Genomic DNA, 26,873 nt, shown 5'->3' on the forward strand with positions numbered 1-26,873 from the left:
CAAACGAAACTTGGTGGGGAAAAAAAAATAGAAACAACTCTCTGAACGCAAATTAATAAGGGACGTTTTAAAAAGCAAAAGAGGATGCCATCGGCACTCGGTGTTCCCAGGTGGTCTCCCTCCCAAGTACTGACCGAGCCCAATGCTGCTTAGCTTGGGTGATCGGACGAGAACCGGCGTATTCAGCATGGTATGGCCGATTTTTTTTTCTTTATTGCCATACAAAGCATAACAAAATAAAACTATACAAACACTAACTGAACCAGGTATTACCTGTAGAACCAGTGCACATTCATCTTAATCAGTTCACTGAACAATGACAACACTTCCTCGTCCACTTTTTCCTTTTCCATCACTTCACGTATTCTTGACACACTTTCGACAAAGTACTCTTGAACAGACCGGGCCCTTGGGTCGCTGTTTCTGACAGCCATACGGCTCCGCCAGATGCTATGCAGCCCCAAGAGCATGATCGCGTCGTATGGGTATTCGTTATTTACAACTGGAAGAAACCGGATCCCGTGGGCGTCTATTGGGAGGTCCTTCTGCAGCGTGCGCTGAAGGACGTCCCAATAAAACACAGCGTCCCAACAGTCAATAAACACATGCTCTACGGTCTCCGGCTTCTTGCACAACCTGCAGTCTGTGCCCCATGGCACGAGCATACCTTTCTGCTGCATCCACACTAGTACCGGTAGCGTGCCGGAGTGTAGGTTAAAAAAGAAAGTCTTTACTCCCGGCGGTAACCACATCTTTTTAACGCGTGTTAGAACATTCTGGCCGGGGCGGCCTGCGTACACACTTCTATACAAAGGTATAGGAAAAACAACACTCACTAAATCTTTATACAGCACTCTTCTACTAACACTGCTTAAATACTCTAATGAAAACCTACATGCTAAAAAATTAAAAGACAACACAACCTCCCGCAGATAACGCGACGACACTCTCGACATTCCCACACACGATGATACAACAAAGTTGGGGAGTTCGCCAGCCAACATGACCTGCATGTAAGTGCGTAGGAATGGGTCATTTTGATCCCTGATGGCGAATATCAAAGCCTTACGTGCCTTTTTATAACACATCACACCAACAACCAGCATCTCTACCATTTCACCTGTTGTTCGGCAGGACACGCGGCCGCCGCAACACATCACTCCATATCCTAGGGATCCCGTGACGTCGCACGAAGCCCTCAAGTCGCCGAACATTGCTGCGCGCACTTGGGGAACACTTTTGGAAACGATTGTGGCCTTGAGTCGTTGTGGTCACGCTGGCTAGACGTTGGGGAATGCTTCCGTTTGTCGCACATTAGCCGCAGGTGCTCCGGAAGTGCGAAATGCCTGCTTTCACAACCTTCGAGGGGCAGATAGAAAGACGAGTCAGTCACAGGTAATCCGCCGCGCCCAACGAAGGGTGGAAAATCGGATAACTCGCCCGCTGCGCTGCGGCGAAGCATCATCTAGTGGTCCTTCCGCGCCCCGCCACCGCCAGGGGGCAAACGAAACTTGGTGGGGAAAAAAAAAAATAGAAACAACTCTCTGAACGCAAATTAATAAGGGACGTTTTAAAAAGCAAAAGAGGATGCCATCGGCACTCGGTGTTCCCAGGTGGTCTCCCTCCCAAGTACTGACCGAGCCCAATGCTGCTTAGCTTCGGTGATCGGACGAGAACCGGCGTATTCAGCATGGTATGGCCGATTTTTTTTTTTTTTTTTTGGTAACAATAACTTTATTTACAAATATATACAGAACAGTATGCAGTGATTACAGTGGTTTCCGAGCGCATCAGAACATGGCTCCACTTAAACATAAAAATGAGGCGATCGGCTATCATGCGAAGAGAGGGTCAGGATGCTTTGCCAAGTAACTGTAAGCCAATCGGGGAGTATTGTCCGCGAAGTCACAGAGCGTTTGTGAAACTTAAGCAAGAGAGGTTGCCAACAGGGCTACTGTGTCATTGCACAAAGTTTGAAGTGAACGGGATAGAGGGAAGGGAGAAATCAGAGGTCTTGGGTAAAGCCATTTCTTGGTATAACTGGACACCAGCGTTACCCGGGGCTAGCCCTCAAATTGCATCCCATCTCCTCTGCTGTTGTGACTTGAAATCCATGAGTGCTCGCGTTCCCCGTTCCAGTGCGTCGCGTAGCTCGGAGTCTGCCTCATCCCCGTCGAGGGCGGCAATTGCCCATTGTGCCTTTTGGACGAAGTGTCGCCACGCCGGTCGGGGGCGCTCAGTACATTCGACGGCGTCGACTCTCGCCCTCCATAGCGAGTGGAGCCCTATTACGTGGACACAGTCGCGAAGGAGCGGGCGTTCCGAGGCCGCGTCTAGGAACTTCAGATTTGTCCAAGTGATTCTCCAGCGCGTGTTGAAGGAGCACTGCAGCTCATCCCAGAAGTAGAACGCCGTGTTACAGTCCATGAATACGTGCTCGGCAGTTTCCCTCCCTCCGCACAGCAGACAGTTGGCCCCTCCTGGCAAAAAAAAACCGCGTTCCTCCTGTCTTGCCTTTGTAGGCAGTATACACGTGTGAAAGCGGAAGAAAAAGTCCTTCGAGCCAGTCGGGATAGGGAGCTTCCGTACTCGCCGCAGGACGTCACTTTTCGGCCGACCAAGGGGTGGCAGGCGGTACATGGGCGGTGGGAGGGTCTGCTCTACGAGGTCCCAATACAGCTTCCTTGGTTTCACTGAGCAGAGGTATTCCCACGAGAAGCGCTCCTGTAAGAGGGCCACCGCCCCCGCCACTTCTCTGTAAAAACCTGTTGCACGGGCACCACCTAGGAGCGCCGCTGTTGTTGCGAGCCAAGGGGCGAGGTGCAACGCGCCTACATTTTGCACTGCCGCCTGGAGGAAGCCATCTCGGTGATCTCGGAAGTACAAAAATCGTTGCACGGTTAGTTTAAGCTCTAAATTAACGAGCCCTAGCCCCCCGGCTTCAGCGCTCCAGAAAACGTTGGTGCGGCGCATGGGCTCATACGTGGATCGCCAGACGAAAACAGCGAACAACCGATGTAACTTGGCCACTGAGCCTGCGTCAATGGTCGAGACTCGGGCCGCGTACAAGATGGCTGGGTATACCACGGCGTTGCAGACATGTGCCCTAGAGAAAAGGGCAATATGTCGCGCTCTCCAGGGTTCCAAGTTCCTTCCAGCAGCTGCCAGTTTCGTCTGCCACCTGGGGGCGGTGGCTGTGCGGTTTTCTAGGTTTACCCCGAGGTAGCGGGTGATGCCCTCCCTCCATCGAACTCCGTAGAGTTGTTGTGGTTTGGTGGGCCATTCCCCTAGCCATGCGCCCTCTGATTTCAAAAGATTGAGTTGGGCCCCCGAGAATCGACAAAATGCCTCAGCCAGTGCGACGACCTCCCCTGCCTGCTCTCTCGAGGAGCACACAAACGCAACATCGTCCGCATAGGCCAACACCTTGAGCTCTTCGTCGCCGAGAACCAAACCTTTGGTTGACTTGGACGCTATTGCCATCCTGCAAAGTGGTTCAATATACAATGCGAAAAGGATCGGGGACATAGGGCAGCCCTGCCTGACTGACCTTCCGATGTCGATGGGCGCCCCCACCTCCCCGTTTATGATGATGCTGGTGGTGATGGCGGTGTAGCAAATTTTTATCCACTCGACCATTGTATCCCCTACCACACATTGACCGAGGAGCGTGAACAGGAAGGCGTGGTCAACCTGGTCGAAGGCCTTTTTAAGGTCGAGTTGTAGGACAGCTAAGGGGTGAATGCCTGATTCCGCCACCTCACAGATGGTCCGCATGCGGTGCAGGTTGGTGTTGATGGAGCGTCCCTTAAACCCGCACGTCTGGTGAGGACCCACAACACTACTGAGGGCTGTCTCGAGGCGTTGGGCCAGGATGCGGGCTAGGATTTTATAGTCGGTGGAAAGAAGACTGATAGGCCTGAAGTCTTCCACGTTGGGTGTTGTGTTATGGGAGGTTTTTTTGGGAATGAGTACTAAGTTACTGCTCCGCATGGAGGGTGGTAGCAGTTTTGTGCTTTTGATGTTTTCAAAGACCGCCGCCAATACCGGGCTGATCTCTTCACGAAACACCTGATAGAATTCCGAGATTATGCCGTCAGGCCCCGGTGACTTATTCTTTGAGAGTTTCTTGATCGCGCGCTTGACCTCTTCTACCGATATGGGTTCGTTTATTGTGGCCTTTACGTCCTCTGCAACCGTTGGCAGCGCGCCTGTGACTTCCGGTGGAGGAGCCTCAAGATGAGCGTGCGGGGAAAACAGCCTTGCGTAGTATTCACTGAAGGCCGTCTCCACCTCCTCGCTCCCACTAGCAAGACCACCGGCATGGTTCACCTCGGGAATCCTTTTAGTGGCGGTCTTTGCTCGTTCGAAGGCGCCGAAAAGCTTCGATGGCTGTGCCTCGGACTCCACTCGTTGCTCCCTGCTCCGCACAAGAGCCCCCCAATACCGTTTTTCGAGCTCAGCGCGGATGTCGTTTTTCACGTTACGGATGTCTTCAGAGAATTCCCCCGGCCTCTCCTCGTCCGCTTCCACGAGGGAGCGCAGGCACTCCACCAGTCGATTTACTTTCGCCCTTCTGTCTCTCGCCTCTTGTCGCCCGATTGTGATTGCTGCATCTTTGACATGCTGTTTGAAGCGCTCCCACGCAGCTCCATCAATGGGCGCAGTGCTCATTGCTTCAATTTCACCTCTTACGCGATCGACGAAGGACGCGTGTTCGAGGACGGTGGAGTTCATCAGCCAACGGCTGCCGGCTTTTTTTCTGATTTCACGCTCAGCTCGGATGGTACATGTCACCAAGCCGTGGTCCGAGAACGCGACAGGAGTGACGGCGTAATCGATCACTAATGGCAACGCGTCCCCCGTCAAGTAAATCCGGTCGAGGCGGGCCTGTGACGTGCCTCGCCATCTAGTGAAGCGGGTGGTTGACCACCCACGCTGAAGGGCCACGTCAGCCAGGTCGCCCTCTCGAAGGACCGCTTTCAAAATCCGCGCTGACGCGTCCACTACACCCTTAGCACCTGCTCTGTCGCTGGCGTTTACAACGCAGTTAAAGTCGCCCGCTAGGACAACACGGCCCGGGACCACTAGGATGTCCCGAATAGAAGAGAAGAAGTCAGTCCGCGCCTGCGTATCATTAGGCGCATAGACGCACACAAAGCGTGTAAGCTCCCCTCCCACCAGGACGTCGACGGAACAAAAGCGTCCGTCCTTCGCCAGCTCGCAGTCGATTACTGTTAAGAATTCGTGTTTCCGGATTAGAATTGCGGTACCACCCGCTCGGGTGGGTGTGAGGGTGTAAAAACACCAGAACTGGTGGCCGAAAAATCGTACAAAATTTTGAGCGTCCTCTCGAGAGGCAATTTTGGTTTCCTGTAAAAAGGCCACATCTATTTTTTTTTCATTCAGGAGGTCAACTAGCCAATGTTTCCTTTTCTGTGAGGTTAGACTTACCACATTTAAAGTGGCAAGCGTGACTGCGTTCTGGTGTGATGCCATGGTGTGAAAAGCGCTTACCGGTCAGGGCGTCAAGTCCGTCCGTTAGTCGAGCTTCCCCCAGCGGTCGTTGACCCGGTATCTCCATGGCTCGGTTTGTTGGTGACTGCACCGCCGTGTTTCCCGCGTGCCTTCCGCCGAGTCTCAACTGCCGTGATGTTATCGGGTTTGCGCGATGCTGCGGCGGCCTTCGTCGGGAGCTCGTCGTCCGCGTCGTCACAGCTGGTCCCTCCTGGCTGGTCGCTCAGGAGGGCCGCCTCCTCTCCCTCAACGTCTGCGGGTTTCGCCTCCTCACTCCGCTGCTCGTCGTCCGCCGCGGGCTTGGCGTTGGTCAGGGAAGCTTCGCCACCCCGCTCCGAGACCGTTTCCTTGAGTTCACGGGGCGCGCCGCTCTCGTGGGCCCCGTCGCTGACCATTTCTCTACTCACGCTCGGCATCGCTGGCGTCTCCTCCTTTTCCTTGCAAGGCGTTTGGGAAGGGGCCACTTGCTTCCTGGTGTTAGGGCGGCCTCGTTGTGGTTCCTTCTGCCTGCCGGTCGCCTCGGGGGGAAGGGGGCGAACGTCGTCGACGCTGCTGGCATTCTCCTCTGTCCCTTTTGTTCCCACCGACCTGTCGGCGGTAATCCCGGCTGCGAGGGGTGGGGGGCGGTGTGTCTCGTTTCCGTTCCCTCTCTCGGCGTGCGCGTTGGGCTCGGAGCTGACTGAGGGTCGGAGGCCGGACGGCTCGTTGTCTTCGCTCTTCTCTTCTCTCTTCCCCTCTGCCTCGTGTAGCTGGCCTGCTTCTTGCGCCGGAACGTCGGTGTTGACTGGAGGCGAAGGCACGTGCGGGGATGCCTGGAGAGGGGTTGGTGGGTGAGCGGCTGCCTCAGGTCCCTCGGTGCTCATCATCGCCGCCATGTCATCGGCGTCCATGTACTCCTCGAGATTCCTCGCGGGCGCTCTCTGCTTTGCTCTGGACGCGTACGACTGCGTGCAGTTAGTTTCGTGATGCCCGTAAGCACGGCACGCGCGGCACCATGGAGTTGAGCAGTTTTTCCGATAGTGTCCGGTGTGGTAGCAACGGAGGCAGAGCGACGGCCGTCCGGGCACCTCGATTAGAATGGGGCAACCGTTGAGAGTCGCCTGATGAGGGATCGCCTCCAGGGATGTCGGGGTTGAGGGAATCACGTGGAAGATCCTCGTGGTGCCGGTCATGTGCGTGAGGCCGGATTTCTGCCACCCCTCACGAACCACTCTTTGCACTCGGCCAAAACGTTCGAACTGCCGGATGAGCAGCTCGTCTGGGACTTTTGGCGGTACCCTGTGCACCCTTACCGCGATTTCTCGGCGGTTGGGGTTGATCACAAGGCACCGCCTACCTTTCACTGTTATCTCCGTGCGTGCTGCCAGCTCCTCCATGTCCGCTTCCGATGTGAATGTCACCATCCATAGGTGATTAAACTGAAAGGGACCGAGGCATTCGATCTTCTGTAGGTCCGTGATGTCACGAAGTGTGGACGCGAAATCTTCCACTCTGAAAGGCCGTGCAGACGGGTCTCCATGCAGAAACAGGGAGTTTTCGGACATCTTTCCGGTGGGAAGCGGCGGCAGTAGGGTTCGGTAGGCAGCCGAGGCGGACGGTGCCGGCGGGTCCCGGGGAAACCGGTCCGACGCGAGTGCGTCGCCTACTCGTGGGGAGCTTTCTCTCGACATGACCGTCCCCGTCGGTGGCTGAGAGGGGACTGTGCATGGTATGGCCGATGGCGAATATCAAAGCCTTACGTGCCTTTTTATAACACATCACACCAACAACCAGCATCTCTACCATTTCACCTGTTGTTCGGCAGGACACGCGGCCGCCGCAACACATCACTCCATATCCTAGGCATCCCGTGACGTCGCACGAAGCCCTCAAGTCGCCGAACATTGCTGCGCGCACTTGGGGAACACTTTTGGAAACGATTGTGGCCTTGAGTCGTTGTGGTCACGCTGGCTAGACGTTGGGGAATGCTTCCGTTTGTCGCACATTAGCCGCAGGTGCTCCGGAAGTGCGAAATGCCTGCTTTCACGACCTTCGAGGGGCAGATAGAAAGACGAGTCAGTCACAGGTAATCCGCCGCGCCCAACGAAGGGTGGAAAATCGGATAACTCGCCCGCTGCGCTGCGGCGAAGCATCATCTAGTGGTCCTTCCGCGCCCCGCCACCGCCAGGGGGCAAACGAAACTTGGTGGGGAAAAAAAAATAGAAACAACTCTCTGAACGCAAATTAATAAGGGACGTTTTAAAAAGCAAAAGAGGATGCCATCGGCACTCGGTGTTCCCAGGTGGTCTCCCTCCCAAGTACTGACCGAGCCCAATGCTGCTTAGCTTCGGTGATCGGACGAGAACCGGCGTATTCAGCATGGTATGGCCGATGGCGAATATCAAAGCCTTACGTGCCTTTTTATAACACATCACACCAACAACCAGCATCTCTACCATTTCACCTGTTGTTCGGCAGGACACGCGGCCGCCGCAACACATCACTCCATATCCTATAGGGATCCCGTGACGTCGCACGAAGCCCTCAAGTTGCCGAACATTGCTGCGCGCACTTGGGGAACACTTTTGGAAACGATTGTGGCCTTGAGTCGTTGTGGTCACGCTGGCTAGACGTTGGGGAATGCTTCCGTTTGTCGCACATTAGCCGCAGGTGCTCCGGAAGTGCGAAATGCCTGCTTTCACGACCTTCGAGGGGCAGATAGAAAGACGAGTCAGTCACAGGTAATCCGCCGCGCCCAACGAAGGGTGCAAAATCGGATAACTCGCCCGCTGCGCTGCGGCGAAGCATCATCTAGTGGTCCTTCCGCGCCCCGCCACCGCCAGGGGGCAAACGAAACTTGGTGGGGAAAAAAAAATAGAAACAACTCTTTGAACGCAAATTAATAAGGGACGTTTTAAAAAGCAAAAGAGGATGCCATCGGCACTCGGTGTTCCCAGGTGGTCTCCCTCCCAAGTACTGACCGAGCCCAATGCTGCTTAGCTTCGGTGATCGGACGAGAACCGGCGTATTCAGCATGGTATGGCCGATGGCGAATATCAAAGCCTTACGTGCCTTTTTATAACACATCACACCAACAACCAGCATCTCTACCATTTCACCTGTTGTTCGGCAGGACACGCGGCCGCCGCAACACATCACTCCATATCCTAGGGATCCCGTGACGTCGCACGAAGCCCTCAAGTCGCCGAACATTGCTGCGCGCACTTGGGGAACACTTTTGGAAACGATTGTGGCCTTGAGTCGTTGTGGTCACGCTGGCTAGACGTTGGGGAATGCTTCCGTTTGTCGCACATTAGCCGCAGGTGCTCCGGAATGGCGAAATGCCTGCTTTCACGACCTTCGAGGGGCAGATAGAAAGACGAGTCAGTCACAGGTAATCCGCCGCGCCCAACGAAGGGTGGAAAATCGGATAACTCGCCCGCTGCGCTGCGGCGAAGCATCATCTAGTGGTCCTTCCGCGCCCCGCCACCGCCAGGGGGCAGACGAAACTTGGTGGGGAAAAAAAAATAGAAAACACTCTCTGAACGCAAATTAATAAGGGACGTTTTAAAAAGCAAAAGAGGATGCCATCGGCACTCGGTGTTCCCAGGTGGTCTCCCTCCCAAGTACTGACCGAGCCCAATGCTGCTTAGCTTCGGTGATCGGACGAGAACCGGCGTATTCAGCATGGTATGGCCGATGGCGAATATCAAAGCCTTACGTGCCTTTTTATAACACATCACACCAACAACCAGCATCTCTACCATTTCACCTGTTGTTCGGCAGGACACGCGGCCGCCGCAACACATCACTCCATATCCTATAGGGATCCCGTGACGTCGCACGAAGCCCTCAAGTTGCCGAACATTGCTGCGCGCACTTGGGGAACACTTTTGGAAACGATTGTGGCCTTGAGTCGTTGTGGTCACGCTGGCTAGACGTTGGGGAATGCTTCCGTTTGTCGCACATTAGCCGCAGGTGCTCCGGAAGTGCGAAATGCCTGCTTTCACGACCTTCGAGGGGCAGATAGAAAGACGAGTCAGTCACAGGTAATCCGCCGCGCCCAACGAAGGGTGGAAAATCGGATAACTCGCCCGCTGCGCTGCGGCGAAGCATCATCTAGTGGTCCTTCCGCGCCCCGCCACCGCCAGGGGGCAAACGAAACTTGGTGGGGAAAAAAAAATAGAAACAACTCTCTGAACGCAAATTAATAAGGGACGTTTTAAAAAGCAAAAGAGGATGCCATCGGCACTCGGTGTTCCCAGGTGGTCTCCCTCCCAAGTACTGACCGAGCCCAATGCTGCTTAGCTTGGGTGATCGGACGAGAACCGGCGTATTCAGCATGGTATGGCCGATTTTTTTTTCTTTATTGCCATACAAAGCATAACAAAATAAAACTATACAAACACTAACTGAACCAGGTATTACCTGTAGAACCAGTGCACATTCATCTTAATCAGTTCACTGAACAATGACAACACTTCCTCGTCCACTTTTTCCTTTTCCATCACTTCACGTATTCTTGACACACTTTCGACAAAGTACTCTTGAACAGACCGGGCCCTTGGGTCGCTGTTTCTGACAGCCATACGGCTCCGCCAGATGCTATGCAGCCCCAAGAGCATGATCGCGTCGTATGGGTATTCGTTATTTACAACTGGAAGAAACCGGATCCCGTGGGCGTCTATTGGGAGGTCCTTCTGCAGCGTGCGCTGAAGGACGTCCCAATAAAACACAGCGTCCCAACAGTCAATAAACACATGCTCTACGGTCTCCGGCTTCTTGCACAACCTGCAGTCTGTGCCCCATGGCACGAGCATACCTTTCTGCTGCATCCACACTAGTACCGGTAGCGTGCCGGAGTGTAGGTTAAAAAAGAAAGTCTTTACTCCCGGCGGTAACCACATCTTTTTAACGCGTGTTAGAACATTCTGGCCGGGGCGGCCTCCGTACACACTTCTATACAAAGGTATAGGAAAAACAACACTCACTAAATCTTTATACAGCACTCTTCTACTAACACTGCTTAAATACTCTAATGAAAACCTACATGCTAAAAAATTAAAAGACAACACAACCTCCCGCAGATAACGCGACGACACTCTCGACATTCCCACACACGATGATACAACAAAGTTGGGGAGTTCGCCAGCCAACATGACCTGCATGTAAGTGCGTAGGAATGGGTCATTTTGATCCCTGATGGCGAATATCAAAGCCTTACGTGCCTTTTTATAACACATCACACCAACAACCAGCATCTCTACCATTTCACCTGTTGTTCGGCAGGACACGCGGCCGCCGCAACACATCACTCCATATCCTAGGGATCCCGTGACGTCGCACGAAGCCCTCAAGTCGCCGAACATTGCTGCGCGCACTTGGGGAACACTTTTGGAAACGATTGTGGCCTTGAGTCGTTGTGGTCACGCTGGCTAGACGTTGGGGAATGCTTCCGTTTGTCGCACATTAGCCGCAGGTGCTCCGGAAGTGCGAAATGCCTGCTTTCACGACCTTCGAGGGGCAGATAGAAAGACGAGTCAGTCACAGGTAATCCGCCGCGCCCAACGAAGGGTGGAAAATCGGATAACTCGCCCGCTGCGCTGCGGCGAAGCATCATCTAGTGGTCCTTCCGCGCCCCGCCACCGCCAGGGGGCAAACGAAACTTGGTGGGGAAAAAAAATAGAAACAACTCTCTGAACGCAAATTAATAAGGGACGTTTTAAAAAGCAAAAGAGGATGCCATCGGCACTCGGTGTTCCCAGGTGGTCTCCCTCCCAAGTACTGACCGAGCCCAATGCTGCTAAGCTTCGGTGATCGGACGAGAACCGGCGTATTTAGCATGGTATGGCCGATGGCGAATATCAAAGCCTTACGTGCCTTTTTATAACACATCACACCAACAACCAGCATCTCTACCATTTCACCTGTTGTTCGGCAGGACACGCGGCCGCCGCAACACATCACTCCATATCCTAGGGATCCCGTGACGTCGCACGAAGCCCTCAAGTCGCCGAACATTGCTGCGCGCACTTGGGGAACACTTTTGGAAACGATTGTGGCCTTGAGTCGTTGTGGTCACGCTGGCTAGACGTTGGGGAATGCTTCCGTTTGTCGCACATTAGCCGCAGGTGCTCCGGAAGTGCGAAATGCCTGCTTTCACGACCTTCGAGGGGCAGATAGAAAGACGAGTCAGTCACAGGTAATCCGCCGCGCCCAACGAAGGGTGGAAAATCGGATAACTCGCCCGCTGCGCTGCGGCGAAGCATCATCTAGTGGTCCTTCCGCGCCCCGCCACCGCCAGGGGGCAAACGAAACTTGGTGGGGAAAAAAAATAGAAACAACTCTCTGAACGCAAATTAATAAGGGACGTTTTAAAAAGCAAAAGAGGATGCCATCGGCACTCGGTGTTCCCAGGTGGTCTCCCTCCCAAGTACTGACCGAGCCCAATGCTGCTTAGCTTGGGTGATCGGACGAGAACCGGCGTATTCAGCATGGTATGGCCGATTTTTTTTTCTTTATTGCCATACAAAGCATAACAAAATAAAACTATACAAACACTAACTGAACCAGGTATTACCTGTAGAACCAGTGCACTTTCATCTTAATCAGTTCACTGAACAATGACAACACTTCCTCGTCCACTTTTTCCTTTTCCATCACTTCACGTATTCTTGACACACTTTCGACAAAGTACTCTTGAACAGACCGGGCCCTTGGGTCGCTGTTTCTGACAGCCATACGGCTCCGCCAGATACTATGCAGCCCCAAGAGCATGATCGCGTCGTATGGGTATTCGTTATTTACAACTGGAAGAAACCGGATCCCGTGGGCGTCTATTGGGAGGTCCTTCTGCAGCGTGCGCTGAAGGACGTCCCAATAAAACACAGCGTCCCAACAGTCAATAAACACATGCTCTACGGTCTCCGGCTTCTTGCACAACCTGCAGTCTGTGCCCCATGGCACGAGCATACCTTTCTGCTGCATCCACACTAGTACCGGTAGCGTGCCGGAGTGTAGGTTAAAAAAGAAAGTGTTTACTCCCGGCGGTAACCACATCTTTTTAACGCGTTTTAGAACATTCTGGCCGGGGCGGCCTGCGTACACACTTCTATACAAAGGTATAGGAAAAACAACACTCACTAAATCTTTATACAGCACTCTTCTACTAACACTGCTTAAATACTCTAATGAAAACCGACATGCTAAAAAATTAAAAGACAACACAACCTCCCGCAGATAACGCGACGACACTCTCGAAATTCCCACACACGATGATACAACAAAGTTGGGGAGTTCGCCAGCCAACATGACCTGCATGTAAGTGCGTAGGAATGGGTCATTTTGATCCCTGATGGCGAATATCAAAGCCTTACGTGCCTTTTTATAACACATCACACCAACAACCAGCATCTCTACCATTTCACCTGTTGTTCGGCAGGACACGCGGCCGCCGCAACACATCACTCCATATCCTAGGGATCCCGTGACGTCGCACGAAGCCCTCAAGTCGCCGAACATTGCTGCGCGCACTTGGGGAACACTTTTGGAAACGATTGTGGCCTTGAGTCGTTGTGGTCACGCTGGCTAGACGTTGGGGAATGCTTCCGTTTGTCGCACATTAGCCGCAGGTGCTCCGGAAGTGCGAAATGCCTGCTTTCACGACCTTCGAGGGGCAGATAGAAAGACGAGTCAGTCACAGGTAATCCGCCGCGCCCAACGAAGGGTGGAAAATCGGATAACTCGCCCGCTGCGCTGCGGCGAAGCATCATCTAGTGGTCCTTCCGCGCCCCGCCGCCGCCAGGGGGCAAACGGAACTTGGTGGGGAAAAAAAAATAGAAACAACTCTTTGAACGCAAATTAATAAGGGACGTTTTAAAAAGCAAAAGAGGATGCCATCGGCACTCGGTGTTCCCAGGTGGTCTCCCTCCCAAGTACTGACCGAGCCCAATGCTGCTTAGCTTCGGTGATCGGACGAGAACCGGCGTATTCAGCATGGTATGGCCGATGGCGAATATCAAAGCCTTACGTGCCTTTTTATAACACATCACACCAACAACCAGCATCTCTACCATTTCACCTGTTGTTCGGCAGGACACGCGACCGCCGCAACACATCACTCCATATCCTAGGCATCCCGTGACGTCGCACGAAGCCCTCAAGTCGCCGAACATTGCTGCGCGCACTTGGGGAACACTTTTGGAAACGATTGTGGCCTTGAGTCGTTGTGGTCACGCTGGCTAGACGTTGGGGAATGCTTCCGTTTGTCGCACATTAGCCTCAGGTGCTCCGGAAGTGCGAAATGCCTGCTTTCACGACCTTCGAGGGGCAGATAGAAAGACGAGTCAGTCACAGGTAATCCGCCGCGCCCAACGAAGGGTGGAAAATCGGATAACTCGCCCGCTGCGCTGCGGCGAAGCATCATCTAGTGGTCCTTCCGCGCCCCGCCACCGCCAGGGGGCAAACGAAACTTGGTGGGGAAAAAAAAATAGAAACAACTCTTTGAACGCAAATTAATAAGGGACGTTTTAAAAAGCAAAAGAGGATGCCATCGGCACTCGGTGTTCCCAGGTGGTCTCCCTCCCAAGTACTGACCGAGCCCAATGCTGCTTAGCTTCGGTGATCGGACGAGAACCGGCGTATTCAGCATGGTATGGCCGATGGCGAATATCAAAGCCTTACGTGCCTTTTTATAACACATCACACCAACAACCAGCATCTCTACCATTTCACCTGTTGTTCGGCAGGACACGCGGCCGCCGCAACACATCACTCCATATCCTAGGCATCCCGTGACGTCGCACGAAGCCCTCAAGTCGCCGAACATTGCTGCGCGCACTTGGGGAACACTTTTGGAAACGATTGTGGCCTTGAGTCGTTGTGGTCACGCTGGCTAGACGTTGGGGAATGCTTCCGTTTGTCGCACATTAGCCGCAGGTGCTCCGGAAGTGCGAAATGCCTGCTTTCACGACCTTCGAGGGGCAGATAGAAAGACGAGTCAGTCACAGGTAATCCGCCGCGCCCAACGAAGGGTGGAAAATCGGATAACTCGCCCGCTGCGCTGCGGCGAAGCATCATCTAGTGGTCATTCCGCGCCCCGCCACCGCCAGGGGGCAAACGAAACTTGGTGGGGAAAAAAAAATAGAAACAACTCTCTGAACGCAAATTAATAAGGGACGTTTTAAAAAGCAAAAGAGGATGCCATCGGCACTCGGTGTTCCCAGGTGGTCTCCCTCCCAAGTACTGACCGAGCCCAATGCTGCTTAGCTTCGGTGATCGGACGAGAACCGGCGTATTCAGCATGGTATGGCCGATGGCGAATATCAAAGCCTTACGTGCCTTTTTATAACACATCACACCAACAACCAGCATCTCTACCATTTCACCTGTTGTTCGGCAGGACACGCGGCCGCCGCAACACATCACTCCATATCCTGTAGGGATCCCGTGACGTCGCACGAAGCCCTCAAGTTGCCGAACATTGCTGCGCGCACTTGGGGAACACTTTTGGAAACGATTGTGGCCTTGAGTCGTTGTGGTCACGCTGGCTAGACGTTGGGGAATGCTTCCGTTTGTCGCACATTAGCCGCAGGTGCTCCGGAAGTGCGAAATGCCTGCTTTCACGACCTTCGAGGGGCAGATAGAAAGACGAGTCAGTCACAGGTAATCCGCCGCGCCCAACGAAGGGTGCAAAATCGGATAACTCGCCCGCTGCGCTGCGGCGAAGCATCATCTAGTGGTCCTTCCGCGCCCCGCTACCGCCAGGGGGCAAACGAAACTTGGTGGGGAAAAAAATAGAAACAACTCTTTGAACGCAAATTAATAAGGGACGTTTTAAAAAGCAAAAGAGGATGCCATCGGCACTCGGTGTTCCCAGGTGGTCTCCCTCCCAAGTACTGACCGAGCCCAATGCTGCTTAGCTTCGGTGATCGGACGAGAACCGGCGTATTCAGCATGGTATGGCCGATGGCGAATATCAAAGCCTTACGTGCCTTTTTATAACACATCACACCAACAACCAGCATCTCTACCATTTCACCTGTTGTTCGGCAGGACACGCGGCCGCCGCAACACATCACTCCATATCCTAGGGATCCCGTGACGTCGCACGAAGCCCTCAAGTCGCCGAACAATGCTGCGCGCACTTGGGGAACACTTTTGGAAACGATTGTGGCCTTGAGTCGTTGTGGTCACGCTGGCTAGACGTTGGGGAATGCTTCCGTTTGTCGCACATTAGCCGCAGGTGCTCCGGAATTGCGAAATGCCTGCTTTCACGACCTTCGAGGGGCAGATAGAAAGACGAGTCAGTCACAGGTAATCCGCCGCGCCCAACGAAGGGTGGAAAATCGGATAACTCGCCCGCTGCGCTGCGGCGAAGCATCATCTAGTGGTCCTTCCGCGCCCCGCCACCGCCAGGGGGCAGACGAAACTTGGTGGGGAAAAAAAAAACAGAAACAACTCTCTGAACGCAAATTAATAAGGGACGTTTTAAAAAGCAAAAGAGGATGCCATCGGCACTCGGTGTTCCCAGGTGGTCTCCCTCCCAAGTACTGACCGAGCCCAATGCTGCTTAGCTTGGGTGATTTTTTTTTTATTACCTTTTGCACACATGTAATACAAGTCACGGATAAATTAAAAACCGCCTGCCAAACTTTGGCTGACGGAAGGACTTAAAATAAACATCAAAAGTACACAACTCTTCCAAAACAGGAAGCCATTCAAGTTCGGAGTCCTGTAACTTGTACACTTCATACAAAAGCGTGACATTTTGAGAAAAATACTTGCTTACAGTGAGCGCATTCGGGTCCGCATGTCTCACAGCCATTCTGGACCTCCAAATGGCATGTAACCCTAGCGCCATTATCATATCATACGGGACTTCATCTTCGCGCTCAACCGGAAGGAACCGAATGCCATGCGCTGAAATGGGCAGGTCTTTTTTTAAAGTTCTCTGTAAGACGTCCCAAAAAAATACGGCGTCCCAGCACTCCGTGAAAACATGTTCCACTGTTTCGGCTTTCGCACACAGCGTACACATGTTTGACCAACCAATAAACAGCCCCTTCTCCTCCATCCATGTTTTAACTGGCAGTGTTCCTGTATGTAACTTGAAAAAGAAAGTTTTCACGCATGCTGGGACTGCCATTTTTTTCACGCGGGATAACACATCCTGCCCAGGACCAGAACTAAACATTTCACGATAACGTGGTACGGGGAACAGCATCTCCCTCAAATTATTTGTAAGGGTTTTTCTCGAAACAGTGGGTAAATACTGAAAATCTCACAGTAAGAAAACGAAAAGACTCAACCACTTCCTTCATATAGCCTTTCACGGCACCACATCTATCACCTACAGAAGAAACAATATACATAGGCAAGGCATCTACTAATGTAATCTGCATTAAAGTGCGAAGAAATGGATCACGTGTATCACGCAGAAACATAAACCGGTTTACAAGCTGGCGAACAAATACATGACACAGGCCAACACCCCCATGCCTTACTCGGCGAAAAAGGTTACTCCGACTGGAACGCTCCCACACCGATGACCAGATAAAGACTGCGAATACTCTGTGCATTCGCTGCACGTGGACTCGTGAACAATGAAGCACCTGCAGCACATACCACAGCTTTGCCAAAAGAAAAAGGTTGCATACCATGGCTCGTGCGAAAACAGACAATGCGCGACCGCCCCACTTGGTTGTTTTTTCGCGCAGCTTCGCCGTCTCGGATTCCCAGTACTCGCCGCTATCCTGATAGCGATCCAGCGGAACTCCGAGATAACGCGCTGGTGTACGCGACCAAGACACGTTTTCAATTACAGATGGTGTTGACCCCCACTCCCCGTGAAAAAAACCCGCACACTTGGCCCAATTAACACAGCTGTTAGTAAGACTACAAAACTCCCTTGTTATCGATATGGCTGCGCTTACACTCTCCTCGTCTTCACAAAAAACCACCACATCATCCGCGTATGTTAGTAACTTCACCTCGCATGTGTGTAACTGAAAACCACGTACTCCACTGTCATTAATTATTCTTAAACAAAAGGGTTCCAAATAAATTGAAAACAGAAGAGGAGATGCTGGACATCCTTGTCGCACAGAAGACAGTACAGGAATACTTCCGGTGACATTCTTGTTGATTATAAGTCGCGTGCAGCACTGTGAGTACGCCATACGCACTCCCTGTATGATCACATCACCAACATTTATATGCTCCAAAATACAAAAAAGAATATCATGGCACACTCGGTCGAACGCTTTTTCGAAATCAATCTGAAGCATAGCGACCCTTTTAAAAAACATATCACAACACTCCAGCACACTGCGCGCAACATGAACATTTGTTACTATACTTTTCCCCTTTATACCACAGGTCTGATGCGGCCCTACTACACTTGTTATAACACTCTGCACTCGTTGCGCTAAGATCTTCATAAGGATTTTATAATCTACATTGGCCAATGTAATCGGCCGGTACCCAGAAACCGACTGAAGTTTAACACGGTCTTCCGATTTGGGTATGAGGACGGTGTGTGTGCGACCAAACGACGGCGGAAGTACCTTGGACTCGTACGCCTCGCGAAAGACCATAAATAAAAACGGAGTTACTATATCCGAGAACCTTTTATAAAAATCCGCACCAAGCCCGTCAGGTCCTGGCGACTTACCTACTTTTAACTCCGATATTGCCGTCTGAATTTCGCCAAGCGATATCGGTCGTTCTAACTCCTCCCTCACATCGTCTCCCAATCTTGGCATGGCTGGAAGAAAGTCTCGCTTGAACTCGTCTGTTTTTGGAACGGTGGGGCTAAACAAATCTGTGTAATGTTCTTGAAACGCACTTTTTATGTTCTCTTTGTCACTGGTAAGCGCGCCTCGCCAGTATATTTCCTCGATACCATTTCCTCTCGCGTACCGAGCTTCGTCTTTTATCGCTCGCTTTGTTGGCGCTTCGCCGGCTCAAAACACCTCGGCCCTCGCCCTCACGGTCGCTCCCCGATATCTTTCTATATCGATGGCTTCTAGCTTATTTTTAATGGTTCTGATATCTTCTTTAAATGCCCCCGGCATTTCGCTTTCGAGTTTTAACATGTGTTGCAGATTATTTCTGAGTTGGTTTTCCACTTCCCTCTCTTGCCGTTTAAGCACTGTCCCCCTCTCCATCGCTACCATTTTGCATTCCTGTTTGAATACCTTCCACCTTTCCCGCCAGCTGCTGATTTCGTCGTTTGTTTGTTTTTCCGCAATTTCCTGTACTCTATCCGTGAATGTGGTGTCTTGTAATAATTTTACATTAAATTTCCAAAGTTCCCAGCTGAACTTCTTACAATCCTCCCTCCTTTCCCCCAACAAAAATGAAACCAGGCAGTGGTCACTAAAAGAGACACTATCGACCACGTAGTTCTTGCACGCCGCAGCGAGCTCGAAAGATACGTATGCACGATCCAGCCGCGCATGGCTCGTGCCCTGAAAGTGCGTGAATTTTAAAGCACTTCTGTTAACCGCACAGTGTGCTACATCGGCTAGTTCGCAGTCTTCAAGAACTTCTGTCAAGACCCTTGCACTCTGATCAATTGTTCGCGGCGACACATTTCTGTCTCTTCGTTCTAACACACAATTGAAGTCGCCCAATAAAATTACTCTTTCTTGCTTCTTTAAATATTCAGACAACCCTTCGAAAAAAACCGTCCTGTCCCTTGCAACATTTGGTGCATAGATACACACTGCACGAAAATCTACTCCACAGTAGTTGAAATCACAACACACAAGCCTGCCAGTTTCGCTCGAAATAACTGATCGTACGCGAATACCAACTGAATTTCTAACCAAAATACAACACCCCCCAGAGGTTCCCACAGAATGACTCACGCAGACGCTGTAACGCCCACTAAAGGGCCTTATCATGCCCTCGGTGCTGCCTTCGCTTTCAATTTTTGTTTCTTGAATGGCCATTATATCTATTTCTTTGTCATCCATAATCCTTCGCAGCTGATATTGCTTGCGCCTGGCCCCAAGCCCTCTTACGTTTAATGTAGAAATGCGAAGTGGCCTATTTAAAGTAGCCATTACGTCGAATTAAAGCACACCAAGAGCATAAAAAACAAAGACCAGCTCAACGAACCCTAGCCTCCAGTGTAGCGACGGCGGATATCCCAAGTATGTTGCCGTGCTCTTGTCCATAGCAGCTGCTCAACACTCCCCGGAGACGGCTGCTCGTTGCGCTGCACTGCACGGAGAACATCACTGCGCCTTATTGACATTGCAGGGACGCAAAAGGGGCTTCACGTTAAGTGTCCGGTGGCTTCCTGGGCCGCTCCGCGTTGATGTTCGGCTTCACTTTAACCGATGCCCGTCGAGCATGCGTCGGAGCTTTCGCCGGCGGCTCGTCACCGCTCGGCTCGACGGTGCTGGCCTGTTTTTCTTCGACAGCATCCCTTGCACGCTTTGCAGAACCAGAAAGAACACCTGCCATCTCCACCTCTTCTTCTTCCTTGCTTTTATCTCCCTCCGACGCCGAGAGTGGTGCTTCGGCCAAGCCTGAACTGTCCGTGGGGATTTGGTTGCCCTGCACGTCCGGGGATTCGGTGGGAGTGCCACCTTCGGCGGGTGGTTCGGCGCTCGGTGCCACGGCGGCTGCAGGTTCAGGGGGCGTTGCCTCCTTCACCACGTCCTCGTCCTTGCCCTTCGAAGCGCTCTCCGCGTCTTCGGCGTCCATCACGTACTCGGCCCTGTGGTCGTCATCCCCTGGTCCGGCAACGTTCGCGTAAGTGCGGACGCACTCGCTCTCGCTGTGGCCGAAGCGGCGGCAACGCCCGCACCGTGGGATGCGGCACTCCCGCCGAATGTGGCCACTCCGGTGGCAGCGCAAACAAAGCGGTACCCGTCCGGGCACCACGACAAGGGCCTGCTCACCGGCGATGCGTAGCTGATGCGGGATGTCGTCTACGGTGACGTCTGACTTCAGTCGTAGGGTGACCAGGCGTGTCGTCGAGAGCTGCGAAGTGCAGCCCGGCACACGCCAGCGGTCACGGGTCACTTCGGTGACCTTCCCGTAAAGCGACAGGGCGCCTCGCACTTCGTCGTCTGGGACGTTGTGGAGCACCCAGTGCAGCTTTAGGCGTACGTCCTGGCTCCGCGGATCGATGATAAGGCACTTCCGCCCCTTCACTTGAAGTTCGGAGGCGGCAACCAGCTTCGCAGCTCCCTCGGCATCCTTGAACGTCACGGCCCACAGGTGGTTCATCTGATATGCGCCCAAGGCCACAACCTCGGGCAGCAAATTCAGACGCACCAGCGGGTCACGGAAATCTTCCACCTTGTATGGCCTGGCTTTCACGTCCGCGTGCAGAAAAATGGTGTTCAGAACAGATGGTCCGGATGGCAAATGAGGCAGAATAACTTGATATTCCTGGTTTGCAGAGTTGTCAAAAACAGAAGACCTGGTACCGCGGGCCGATGTGCCCGCCAAAGCCGCCCCTTGAACGGAGCTCGCCATCCTGCGTCCGCACTGCGCAGCGGCCGGAAGCAGAATCTCCCTTAGCTTCGGTGATCGGACGAGAACCGGCGTATTCAGCATGGTATGGCCGATGGCGAATATCAAAGCCTTACGTGCCTTTTTATAACACATCACACCAACAACCAGCATCTTTACCATTTCACCTGTTGTTCGGCAGGACACGCGGCCGCCGCAACACATCACTCCATATCCTAGGGATCCCGTGACGTCGCACGAAGCCCTCAAGTCGCCGAACATTGCTGCGCGCACTTGGGGAACACTTTTGGAAACGATTGTGGCCTTGAGTCGTTGTGGTCACGCTGGCTAGACGTTGGGGAATGCTTCCGTTTGTCGCACATTAGCCGCAGGTGCTCCGGAAGTGCGAAATGCCTGCTTTCACGACCTTCGAGGGGCAGATAGAAAGACGAATCAGTCACAGGTAATCCGCCGCGCCCAACGAAGGGTGGAAAATCGGATAACTCGCCCGCTGCGCTGCGGCGAAGCATCATCTAGTGGTCCTTCCGCGCCCCGCCACCGCCAAGGGGGCAAACGAAACTTGGTGGGGAAAAAAAAATAGAAACAACTCTTTGAACGCAAATTAATAAGGGACGTTTTAAAAAGCAAAAGAGAATGCCATCGGCACTCGGTGTTCCCAGGTGGTCTCCCTCCCAAGTACTGACCGAGCCCAATGCTGCTTAGCTTCGGTGATCGGACGAGAACCGGCGTATTCAGCATGGTATGGCCGATGGCGAATATCAAAGCCTTACGTGCCTTTTTATAACACATCACACCAACAACCAGCACCTCTACCATTTCACCTGTTGTTCGGCAGGACACGCGGCCACCGCAACACATCACTCCATATCCTAGGGATCCCGTGACGTCGCACGAAGCCCTCAAGTCGCCGAACATTGCTGCGCGCACTTGGGGAACACTTTTGGAAACGATTGTGGCCTTGAGTCGTTGTGGTCACGCTGGCTAGACGTTGGGGAATGCTTCCGTTTGTCGCACATTAGCCGCAGGTGCTCCGGAAGTGCGAAATGCCTGCTTTCACGACCTTCGAGGGGCAGATAGAAAGACGAGTCAGTCACAGGTAATCCGCCGCGCCCAACGAAGGGTGGAAAATCGGATAACTCGCCCGCTGCGCTGCGGCGAAGCATCATCTAGTGGTCCTTCCGCGCCCCGCCACCGCCAGGGTGCAAACGAAACTTGGTGGGGAAAAAAAAAAGAGAAACAACTCTTTGAACGCAAATTAATAAGGGACGTTTTAAAAAGCAAAAGAGGATGCCATCGGCACTCGGTGTTCCCAGGTGGTCTCCCTCCCAAGTACTGACCGAGCCCAATGCTTCTTAGCTTGGGTGATCGGACGAGAACCGGCGTATTCAGCATGGTATGGCCGATTTTTTTTTCTTTATTGCCGTACAAAGCATAACAAAACAACTTATTTACAAACACGTACTGAACCGTAAACTATACAAAACACGCACTGAACCAGGTATTACCTGGAAAACCAGTGCACTTTCATCTTAACCAGTTCACTGAACATGGTCAACACTTCCTCGTCACTTTTTTCCCTCTCCAAAACTTCACGTATTCTTGCCACACTTTCAACAAAGTACTCTTGAACAGACCGTGCCCTAGGGTCGCTATTTCTGACAGCCATGCGTGACCGCCAGATACTGTGTAGCCCCAAGAGCATGATTGCATCATACGGGTATTCATTGCTTACAACTGGAAGAAACCGGATTCCGTAGGCGTCTATTGGGAGGTCCTTCTGCAGCGTGCGCTGAAGGACGTCCCAATAGAACACAGCGTCCCAACAGTCAATGAACACATGCTCTACGGTCTCCGGCCTCTTGCACAGCCTGCAGTCTGTGCCCCATGGCACGAGCATACCTCTCTCCTGCATCCACACTAGTACTGGTAGTGTTCCGGTGTGCAAGTTAAAAAAGAAAGTCTTCACTCCCGGTGGCAACCACATCCTCTTAACCCGTTTCAGCACATTCTGGCCCGGGCCACCAGCGTACACACTTCTATACAACGGAACTGGAAAAACAACACTCACTAAATCTTTATACAGAACTCTTTTGTTGACACTGTTCAAATACTCTAGAGAAAATCTGCTTAACAAAAAATTAAAAGACAACACAACCTCGCGCAGGTACCGTGAAGACACTCTCGACATTGCCCCGCACGACGACACAACAAAGCTCGGAAGGTCGCCGGCCAACATGACCTGCATGTAAGTTCGGAGGAATGGGTCTCTTTGATCTCTCAGGAACATGAACCTTGAAACAACCTGCCTCAAGAAGAGATGCCCTAGACCCAGTCCTCCACTGCCTACTGTTCGAAACAAGTTCGTTCTCGACGTTCGCTCCCACCCGGAGTTCCACACGAAGGTGGGGAACACACGGTGAAACAGCTGAAGGTTCGTTCGTGTACAAAACAACGCCTGCAGCACATACCATATCTTTGCTGCCAGGAAAACGTTACAAACGGTGGCGCGTGCAAAAATTGACAGGTCTCTCCCGTTCCATCGTTCCGTCTGAGAACGCGCCACTGTCGCCTTTTCGCGCCAAAATGTCGTGTTCTCTCTGTACCGATTCAATGGTACGCCTAGGTACAACGCTGGGGTGGTTTCCCACTGAACGTTTTCGAACACCCTGGGAGGGTCATCCCACTCCCCATGCCACAATCCCAAACACTTGTCTCTGTTCAACACACTCCCGCTCATATCGCAATAGTTCTGCGTGATGCGCAGAGCATTGCGGACACTTTCCTGGTCTGTGGCAAAAATGGCCACGTCATCTGCATACGCGAGTATGCGAACCTCGCTAGACATTAACTGAAAACCTTGAACATTGTCACAACCTATTAGCTTTCTACACAAGGGTTCAAGGAATAGAGAAAATAACAATGGAGACATGGGGCAACCCTGTCTGACAGATGAGCGAACGTCAATACGCCTCGACAGCTCGCCATTAACTATTAAACTGGTCGTGCAGTTTAAGTACGCCATGCGCACACCTTTACAAAGGAGCGACCCAAGCCCCGCATACTTTAAAATAGAGAAAAGAACTTCGTGGGGGACTCGATCGAAAGCCTTCGAGAGGTCTATTTGTAGCATAGCTACTCTGAGGTACTCACTGTCACAGTATTCTAAAATGCTTCTAGCGACATGGATATTCGTGTATATCGACCTGCCACGGATACCACATGTCTGGTGATTTCCAACAAGATCGCCAATCACAGATTGTAGCCTATTTGCAAGAACCTTCATGAATATTTTATAATCAACGTTCGTGAGTGTTATCGGCCTGTAGCCATTCACACTTTTAAGTTTCGCTTCCTCCTCACTCTTTGGCAACAAAATTGTGTGGGCTCTCGAAAATGAGATGGGCAATGCCCCCTTCTCCAACGCTTCTGAATACAACTTCTGCAAAGCTACAGCCATTTCATATTTAAATTCCTTATAAAAGACGGCAGTCAGACCATCTGGTCCAGGCGCCTTGCCTGGGTTTAAATCCTCTATGGCCTTAATTACTTCTGCGACAGTGATTTCACGTTCCAACGATTCAGTTTGTACAGACTCAAGTTTGGGTAGGCATAAAAGGAATTCTTCATTAAACCCCTTTTTGCGGGGGACCTGAAGGGAGAAGAGTTCAGCATAGTGTTCCTCGAAGGCATTCTGGATGGAAACCTGCTCGCTCCGCACCACACCTTTATATTCTATTTCCAAGATTTCATTTTTACGCGCGTACAGCTTTTCATCCGACAAGGTTCGCTTTGTGGGCGCTTCACCACCTAACAGTTTCTCCGACCGCGCCCGGATTACTGCGCCTCTGTATTTCTGCTCGTCGATTGCTTCCAATTTCAGCTTAATATCCCTAACATCTTCTATGAAAGTCTGAGACTTATCTGTTTCCTGTCTGAGTAGTTTTTCTAAGTGCTTTCTTAAGCTTTTTTCCTCCATACGTGCCTGATGTTGGATTATACCACCCCTTTCAATGGCTTTCATTTTCACGCATTGTTTGAAAAATTCCCACTTCTCCTCATTGCTCTTGCTGTCCTGCGATAAAAGGGACGCGATGGCTTCCTTGGTTGCTTCAGCAAACACTTCATCCTCTAGCAATTTAGCATTAAATTTCCACATCTCATAGCATATTTTTTTCTTTTTCTTTTGTCCTAACGTGACCATAACTAAGCTGTGATCGCTGAGGGACACAGGCTCTACACAATAATTTTCACACAGCACTGCCAACTCAGTTGACACATAAATCCTGTCAAGCCGTGCTTGACTTGCCCCCTAAAGATGGGTAAAATGATTACTTTTCCCTCCACAGGCTAGGTGGGCAGCGTCAACCAAATCCAAACGCGCCACTATTCCTGTAAGGAAGTCGGCGCTCGCATCCCTACACCTCACCCCCCCTAGACGATCTTCGGTTTGCAACACACAATTAAAATCCCCCAACAGAATAACTTGTTTGTCACACTCTATAAGGGGCTCAATGTCCCGAAAAAACTCAAACCTCTCTTTGACCTTCCTGGGGGCATATACACACACAACACGAAAGCTACATGCGCCCCTCGAAAACTCACACGCCACAAATCTCCCTTTCTGACAGGCCACTACACTCTCAATTACAACACCGGCCGCATTCTTAATGCATAAACAGCAGCCAGCCGAGTTTCCGTCCGCGTGGCTTACACAAACATTGAAACGCGCTCGGAACGGGGCGACCATGCAGTCTGTACCACTTTCGCTATCTACCTTGGTCTCTTGGATGGCGACCACGTCCAGCTCTCTCTCGTGTAGCAGCCGCTGCACCTGGTATAGTCTTCGCCTGCAGCTCAGTCCACGCACATTGAGCTTTCCCACTCGAAGTGGGCCGCCCAAAGACGACACTCCTAACGCAAGCACGGGAGAGATCGTTCACCCTCGCACATCCATGGACCACCCGAAACCAGTACGACTCACTTTTGGCTTGGCGGCGGTTGTTCACCGGCGCCGTCGCCTGTTGCTGCGTGCGCACGATCGCGGGACGCTGTTCTCGTGGTAGGAACGTATTTCCCTTTCTTCCCCGTCGCCGTCTTCCATTCATTTTCTAAGCGCCGCAGCATTTGCGCCGCGACAGCCTCCTCTCCCTTCTCGCGGGGACGCTTTGCGCTGGCCTGCGACACATCCATGGCCCCCCCGCCGTCGCTCTCCTCCTCTATCGTCTGTCTCACCTCTTCTTCTTGTACATCCTCGCTCTCCTCCAGCATTGGATTTGCTGGCGCACCCTCCTGCTCCTTTTCGCCATGCTTTCCGGCATCCTCGGCGTCTCCCTCGACCGTAGCTGCTTGCGCGGCCATCTTGGCTCCATCGTCGTTCGTTGTTGCGGTGGCCTCCGCCGGTGCTGCAACGCCGCCGCTGCTGCGCTCGTTGTCGGGCGCGCTCAAAGTCGCGGTCGCCGCGTTATCTGCTTCCTCCTCGTCCATCAGGTTGTTCGTGGTGCCGCTGGGTCGTCCGTTGCCTGCTACGCGCGCGTACGTGCGCACGCAGTCCTGCCTAGTGTGCCCAAACCCGCGGCACTTTGCACACTGCGGGGTCTGGCAGTCGCGCCTGATATGCCCCTTCATCCTGCAACGCAGGCACAAAGGCGCGCGGCCCGGCACCACGCACAACACCGAACCTTCTCCGTACGCGAACAGATCGGGGATGGCGTCCGGCGTGATCCCTTCGTGCAGCACCATACGCACAGTTCGCGTCGTGGAGTCGGGGAGATCGAAACCTGGCACCCTCCACTCGTCCAACTTTACTTCTTTCACTTCTCCGAAATCCTGTAACAACCTTACAACCGCTTCATTTGGGTCGTCGAACGGGACCCAATGCA

At 52.5% G+C, this 26,873-nt stretch overlaps 9 non-coding genes and 5 pseudogenes across 9 annotated transcripts; all 14 read right to left on the reverse strand.

The window, feature by feature from the left end:
• Window positions 1-85: 85 nt before the first annotated feature.
• LOC144171196 (5S ribosomal RNA) lies at window positions 86-204 on the reverse strand (annotated as a pseudogene).
• Window positions 205-1,588: 1,384 nt separating this feature from the next.
• On the reverse strand, window positions 1,589-1,707 carry LOC144171167 (5S ribosomal RNA; annotated as a pseudogene).
• A 6,066-nt stretch (window positions 1,708-7,773) lies between these two features.
• Window positions 7,774-7,892, reverse strand: LOC144171276 (5S ribosomal RNA). Its single transcript, XR_013322938.1, has one exon. It is a non-coding gene; the product is annotated as a 5S ribosomal RNA (ribosomal RNA).
• A 536-nt stretch (window positions 7,893-8,428) lies between these two features.
• Window positions 8,429-8,547, reverse strand: LOC144171277 (5S ribosomal RNA). The gene has a single exon (XR_013322939.1). It is a non-coding gene; the product is annotated as a 5S ribosomal RNA (ribosomal RNA).
• A 534-nt stretch (window positions 8,548-9,081) lies between these two features.
• Window positions 9,082-9,200, reverse strand: LOC144171278 (5S ribosomal RNA). The gene has a single exon (XR_013322940.1). It is a non-coding gene; the product is annotated as a 5S ribosomal RNA (ribosomal RNA).
• A 536-nt stretch (window positions 9,201-9,736) lies between these two features.
• Window positions 9,737-9,855, reverse strand: LOC144171197 (5S ribosomal RNA; annotated as a pseudogene).
• A 1,381-nt stretch (window positions 9,856-11,236) lies between these two features.
• On the reverse strand, window positions 11,237-11,355 carry LOC144171148 (5S ribosomal RNA). Its single transcript, XR_013322877.1, has one exon. It is a non-coding gene; the product is annotated as a 5S ribosomal RNA (ribosomal RNA).
• A 533-nt stretch (window positions 11,356-11,888) lies between these two features.
• On the reverse strand, window positions 11,889-12,007 carry LOC144171199 (5S ribosomal RNA; annotated as a pseudogene).
• A 1,382-nt stretch (window positions 12,008-13,389) lies between these two features.
• LOC144171279 (5S ribosomal RNA) lies at window positions 13,390-13,508 on the reverse strand. Its single transcript, XR_013322941.1, has one exon. It is a non-coding gene; the product is annotated as a 5S ribosomal RNA (ribosomal RNA).
• A 534-nt stretch (window positions 13,509-14,042) lies between these two features.
• On the reverse strand, window positions 14,043-14,161 carry LOC144171280 (5S ribosomal RNA). Its single transcript, XR_013322942.1, has one exon. It is a non-coding gene; the product is annotated as a 5S ribosomal RNA (ribosomal RNA).
• A 534-nt stretch (window positions 14,162-14,695) lies between these two features.
• Window positions 14,696-14,814, reverse strand: LOC144171281 (5S ribosomal RNA). Its single transcript, XR_013322943.1, has one exon. It is a non-coding gene; the product is annotated as a 5S ribosomal RNA (ribosomal RNA).
• Window positions 14,815-15,348: 534 nt separating this feature from the next.
• Window positions 15,349-15,467, reverse strand: LOC144171282 (5S ribosomal RNA). The gene has a single exon (XR_013322944.1). It is a non-coding gene; the product is annotated as a 5S ribosomal RNA (ribosomal RNA).
• Window positions 15,468-21,628: 6,161 nt separating this feature from the next.
• On the reverse strand, window positions 21,629-21,747 carry LOC144171283 (5S ribosomal RNA). Its single transcript, XR_013322945.1, has one exon. It is a non-coding gene; the product is annotated as a 5S ribosomal RNA (ribosomal RNA).
• A 535-nt stretch (window positions 21,748-22,282) lies between these two features.
• Window positions 22,283-22,401, reverse strand: LOC144171203 (5S ribosomal RNA; annotated as a pseudogene).
• Window positions 22,402-26,873: the final 4,472 nt, after the last annotated feature.

This window comes from Haemaphysalis longicornis, unplaced genomic scaffold (assembly GCF_048455015.1).
Source record: "Haemaphysalis longicornis isolate Haplotype H1 unplaced genomic scaffold, Haemaphysalis longicornis Haplotype H1 scaffold_2, whole genome shotgun sequence".
Taxonomy (NCBI): domain Eukaryota; kingdom Metazoa; phylum Arthropoda; class Arachnida; order Ixodida; family Ixodidae; genus Haemaphysalis; species Haemaphysalis longicornis.